The sequence below is a fragment of the Phaseolus vulgaris genome, chromosome 7 (genome assembly GCF_051622355.1).
Source record: "Phaseolus vulgaris cultivar YP4 chromosome 7, ASM5162235v1, whole genome shotgun sequence".
Taxonomy (NCBI): Eukaryota; Viridiplantae; Streptophyta; class Magnoliopsida; order Fabales; family Fabaceae; genus Phaseolus; species Phaseolus vulgaris.
In genome coordinates this window covers 40,407,857-40,414,664 of record NC_143504.1, presented here as the reverse complement: position 1 = coordinate 40,414,664, position 6,808 = coordinate 40,407,857, and the positions used below count along the sequence as shown (strand labels likewise).

General features: G+C 27.0%; 1 pseudogene; it reads right to left on the bottom strand.

Annotated features, from left to right (window-relative positions):
• Positions 1-4,189: 4,189 nt before the first annotated feature.
• Positions 4,190-6,508, bottom strand: LOC150025897 (uncharacterized; annotated as a pseudogene).
• Positions 6,509-6,808: the final 300 nt, after the last annotated feature.

Sequence of the window (6,808 nt, the reverse complement as noted above, 5' to 3'; positions counted from 1 at the left end):
AAGCGTAATAATGTTCGTGACAATGTAATAAAGCTAGGAATCGTATTGACCTTAGTAGGCACGATAATCCCTCTTTTGTCTTGACATCCCTGGAACTTATATGTTTTAAAACAAATATTACAAAGCTTCAGTTTTACATCACAGACATCTTTTAAAACAAATATTACATTACATAAAAAAAAAAGTTGTCATTTCGATCAACAATGATTGTGTGGATTGTGTGGAGTTTTCCACCAATAAGATACATATTTCTTATTCTGCTTTTCACCAAAAAAATTATTATGGGTGTAACATTATAAGTTTTATCTCGTACGAGGATCATTTTATTATAGGTGTAAAAAGATTGCTGACACAATAAAAATAAAATAAAATTAGAGAAAGCCAATATTTTAAATAAATACAGAATACTAGTTAATAACATTTTTATTAATTACGACACTCGTAATTAGTTTACTCCTCTGTTTCTGTGATTTTTTAATTAATTGTTTTATTTGAAAAATTAATGCTGATAAATATGATGTTTTCTGATGTTGGTTAAAGTTGTCATTTCGATCACCAGTAGTGTGTGAAGTTTTCCACCAATAATTACCTATAAGATACATTTTTCTACTTTTGCTTTCTACCCAAAAATTATTGTGGGTATAACATCATATTTTATATTTTGTATGTAGATTATTTTATCGTGGGTGTAACAAGATCGTTAAAATAATAAAAACAAAATAAAATAAGAGGAGGCCAATATTCTTAATTCTAAATATTATAAATAAATAAAATATTAGATTCAAAATAGTTGTTAATAATATTTTTATTGACGACGATACTCGTACTTAGTTTACTCTTATGTTTCTGTGAATTCTTAATTTATTGTTTTATTTGAAAAATAAATGTTGATAAATCTGATGTTTTCTGGTGTTTCTTGAAGTTGTCATTTCGATAGGATGATGAAGAAGTCATTGATGGCTACATGGATGCTGAAGAAGTATATGATGACTATATGGATGTTGAATGAGTAGTTGATGACAATATGGATGGTGATGGAGTCATTGATGACAACGACATCCGGCGGGTTGACAAAGTTTTAGAGTTTTATTTTAAGAGGAACTGTGGCACATTGAGACAGCTCTCCCAAGGAGGAGATATGTTGATATGGATGAGATCAATATCAATGAAAAACATAGTAACGTTCGTGACAATGTAATAAAGTTGGGAATCGTATTCACCTTAATAAGCGCGATAATCCCTCTTTTGTCTTGGCGGCATCCTGAAACTAATATGTTTTAAAACATATTTTACAAAGCTTCAGTTTTACATTCTTGACATCTTTTAAAACAAATATTACATTATTTAAAAAAAAGTTGTCATTTCGATCATCAATGAGTGTGTGGAGTTTTCCTCTAATAAGGTAGGTATCTCTTATTCTGCTTTCCACCTAAAAGTTATTATGGGTGTTACATTATAATTTATATTTTATCCGAGGATCATTTTATTATAGGCGTAACAAGATTGTTGACACAATAAAAATAAAATAAAATTAGAGAAAACCAATATTTTAAATAAATACACAATATTAGTTAATAACATCTTTATTAATGATGACACTCGTAATTAGCTTTTCTCTATTTCTGTAATTTGTTAATTAATTATTTTATTTGAAAAATGAATGCTGATAAATATTGTTGTAAGATGTTTGTTAAAGTTGTCATTTGAATCACCAGACGTGTGTGAAGTTTTACACCAATAATGATCTATAAGATACATTTTTCTACTTCTCCTTTGCACCCAAACATTATTGGAGGATATAACATTATATTTAATATTTTGTATGTAGATTATTTAATTGTGGGGTAACAAGATCGCTAAAATAATAAAAACATAATAAAATAAGAGGAGGCCAATATTTTTAATTCTAAAACCAAATTAGACTAGTTAGTTGAATCGAAAAATCAATTAACTGATTAGGTGACTAATTCAAATTAAATCACACAATTAAAAAAACATTGGTCATGAATTGAAACCAGTAAAAAATGGGGAAAAGGGTTCATAAATGGATTAATTCAAAATTTATTTTTTATTTTTTCTAAAAAACAAAATCAACTTAAAGTAGTTTTTATTATTATCTAAATGTGTATTTGTTATTGTTAAGAAATACTGATAATATATGTGGCAAAATCTTATATTTAAGTATATTATAATATATTTAAGTATTATCACGCTTAAAATGCAATAATATTATGTTCATTAAAATTTTGTATTATAAAGCTATGATATCTGTTTCTATAATATTATTTTGTGTATTGTTTTATTAATACCTTGTTTAATACCTACCAAGACAAAGAGAGATAAAAAAGAAGGAAGGTAAAAGAATGAATATTTATAACTAAAATTTTAGAAATTCTCTCGTTTAATTTTTAAAAAACAAATTTTTTACCTGTTCAATAATAACTTTTAATTTAACAATTAATATATATATATATATAATATAGATTATTAAAAAGAATAACTAGAAAGTAACTTATTGATTTTGATATATTTAAAAAAAGACTAAAATTACTTTAAGAATAACTCTTTTAAGATACAATCTTTAACAACGCTTTACATATCATTAGATTAACCTAATTTAATCATTGAAGATTTTAACAGAGGGCCCAGATCCTCACTTTTGATAAATAAATAATGTATGTCAAAATTTAGATAAAGAGAAATTTATACTTATATAATGTTATAACTCATATTTACATGTACTTTTATATATATATATATATATATATATTACATTTAATTTAAATCTAGTAAATGGTGGAAAGACACATATCCACATAATATATCACAAGGGGGTCTCGGCATGAACATACAATTCTATACTTAATGATTAAATCAAAACATTACTTAACGTCTTATGTTAAAATAAGACAAGATTAACAATAATAGTTGAACTAATAAGAACAAAATTCAATCACATTCTATAAATAAGTTAACGCATTAATTACCATCAATCTTCGAATACCGAATCTTATTTTGACTATTCAAGGACTTTTTACAAATATTCTTACTTTGTCCGACGCCAAAAAAACGAAACCTAAAAGAAAAAAAAAACAAGAAAAAAAACTAAATTCAAATAAGAAAAACACGTCAAATGATACCCATACACATTCTAGTTCCTTACATAAACATTAACTATTTAATAAAATTTTAAATATAAGTATAAAAGTTTGACAATAAAAATGATTTGATGATAATATGCATTCAGTTACTTTCACATCGTAGAAAAAGTAGCGGGGTATAATTTTTAGGTTCGAGTGAGTGGAGTTTATGCATTGATATTCTCTCTTTAATTAAAAAAACTGAGATTGTTATGCTATTCTAATGTTTTTAACAGGTACAGGTGTAGAGAATACTAATTTGTATTCATTTTTAAATTTATAATAAATATTTAAAAGTTCGTTAAGTAATTGTTTTTTAAATTATCGCTACGAACTTTAAAAAAGGATTAGAAAAAAAAAGTTATCTAGTTGAATTTCGGTTCCTCTGTCGCTTTGGTTGCTTTAGTCAATTTATTTTGACATTCATATGGTTTAGTCTTTCTTTTGGTAAGAATTTAAAATATTATTTAAATACGTAAAAAAAAGAAGAAAGAGAATAATAATAGCATGTATAGATTAACAAAATTTGTACCAAACCGAAAATTAGTCATTTTTTCCTAATTCTTAGTATTTGAAAATTATTTTGAAGCTTAAAGAATATTAAGTTATTTATCACTGAGACTAATATGGTTATTTGCGGTCACAGTTTTATTCTTGAGACTTCATAGTAGAATGTAGTAACAAAAATAACTAAATTATTACCATTCATTGAAATCGACTAATTTATTTATGTCCACTAATTTATGTCTATCTTTTTCATTTTAGTAAACAATTTTTTTTTTCTTAATTTACGTAGTTTTTAGAGGTATAAGTTATGAAGTATAGACACAGATACAATACAGATATGGATACAGAGATACGGCTAAATTAAAAAATATAGGACACGGTATATATATAAGTAGATTAGGAAGTATATTAAATATATATATATATATATTTAATATACTTCCTAATCTACATATATATATATATTTAAAATATACTAATATACTAATATACTTCCTAATTTGAAAAATTTTAAAAAATATTTAAATTATAATGTTTGAATTTTACATTTGTTCATCCTCGTTGAAAAATACAACTTTTAATTTTAGTTCATCAAGAGATAAATTAACAGTTTCAAGAATTCCATTTGTATCCAATGAAAAATGTCACACTTTAGTTTTCTCTTCTTTGTATTTTGAGGAATTTCCTGAGAGAAGACGAAGATTATTATGGATAAATACTAGATCCTTTGTCCTTTTAGGTGTCATGTTTCTTTTCAAAGAATGTATGAAAGAGTAGGTACTCCAATTTCTTTCACAACAAGAAGAAGAACATGGTTGTCCAAGTAGCTTAAGAGCTATGATGGAGATCCCACATCGACTAGAGATGAGGACAATTCATTGTATATAAGTAGGTGCAATCCTCAATCTTATGAGCCGGTTTTATGGGGTTGAGTTAGGCTTAAAGTCCACTTCTTAATATGGTATCAGAGCCATTTCGATCCTATCCTAGCGAGTATTTGTTGGGTTTATCAGGCCACCACCCATAATATGTTATCCCACGCACGAGCTTCTATCTATCACTCTCGGCGTGAGGGTATATTACGAAGTGGACTTTAAGTCTAACTCAACCTCATAAAAGCGGCTCATAAGATTGAGGATTGCACCCACTTATATACAATGAATTGTCCTCATCTCTAGTCGATGTGGGATCTCCATCAAGCTATCTTCTGAAGTGTTGGTGCATGAGTTCCATGAACAATCCACCATGATTTTGCATCCTTTTTACTTTTATCTATTAAAGAGACAACATCATCAAAATACCTCATAAAACATTTTTTTTCTTCCCTGAGTAATTTCGTGATCTTGATGTAGGGCAAGTCTTTTTGAATCTTCATCTAACCATTCATGACTACAATATCTACAAAATTAAAAATATATAAACATAAATCAATATAATATTATAAATTTATGATATTATAAATAATATGTACACAACAAAATATAATTATGAAATAATTTAACTATATAATGTTATTACCTTGGATTTAAAGAATGAGTCAGACAATGAAGAGGTGTGCTACTCTTAGTCCAACGATCAATTAATATTAACTCTACTACCTTGAAAAATTATGAATATTCAACTTTTATCTTCCTTTCATGTTGGTATATGACCTTTTTCACATTTTCCAATCATTGAATCCCACATTCCATATACTAAGTGAAGAGATGCCATATCCGTATCTGTTTTTCTGAGAACATCATAAATAGGGGCAGTAAAAGCAAGTATTCAATCAATCTTCATCCACCAATTACCAGTCAACAAAGTTTATTTCACAAATTGTTCACTGTCCACGTTATTCTTTTTGTAAAAATACCATTCAACACTGATAGCCATCTCTTGGAGTCCTTTTTTCAAACTTCTAAACCTTTTTAACATGACTACGGTTGAAGCAAATCTTGTTGTAGCAACAGAGATCAACTTCAATGAGTTGAAATTATTGAACATTGATAATCTCATAGAGTGCCCTGAAATAAAGTTTTTAACAAAGGTAGCATCATCAACAATTTGTGAGATCCAAGAACATTGATGATAAATATCACTATTTTTATCAGTATTTTTTGTTGCACAAATACTTTTCAATGCAAGATTCAAGGTGTGCACTACACAAGGAGTCCAATAGATTGAAGGAAATTCAGATTCTATGAGCATACCCGCTTCCTTACATACACTGCATTATCAGTTATAATTTGTACCACATTGTTGTACCCAACCTCCATAATTACATCTCTCATGTGTTTAGCGATAAATTTTTTGTCCTTTATCTCACTAGTTCCATCTATTGACTTTAAAAACGTTGCTTCACTCTCAATGATAGCCATGAAATTTATGAGTGGTCTTCTTTGAGGATAACTCCACCTATCACTAACAATTGTTACACCTTCCTGATTCCACGAGTTTCGTATAGGTTGCAAAAGATTTTCTACATGACTTCTTTCCTTTGAAAGTAAAAAACCTCTCAGTTTATTATATGTTGGCGGTACACATCCACTGAGATTAGAAGTATTAGTTGCATAAGAAAATGCACTTCTATATTAAGGACTTCTTGCTAAATAAAACGCTAGTCCCGAAGAATAAAACATTATCACAATTTCACAATCAAGAGTATCTCTCGCTTGAATATCAAATGCAGCTTGTAAAGAACCTTTGAATTTTGGGTTAACATCACTCTTAGTCTGATTTCCTTTTTCAGATACAGGTGGCAGAGGGACCTTTTTTTGTTTCAAACCCTCTATTTTCAATTTTGCTTCATTGTCTAATTTTTTAAACTTAATAAGTTTTGACGCAGTCACATTCAAACAACTTCTAACTCCTGCTCCCGTTAGTGGTTATATTTACATAATCATAAAAATATTTATCATTAAGTGATTATATTTACATAATCATAAATATTTATCATTAAATGATTATATTTATATAAACATAAGAATAATTATTCAATTAAATTTATATCATCGTATAAATATTTATCAATAAGTAGTAGTTAATAACTAATTATATTTATTTAAAATATTATAATTAAATATAAAATATTTTTATTTCAAATATTTTATTTCTTTTAAGTTAAAGTTTAATCTTATTTTAAAATATTAATCTTTAATAAAATATAAAATAGTTCAAAT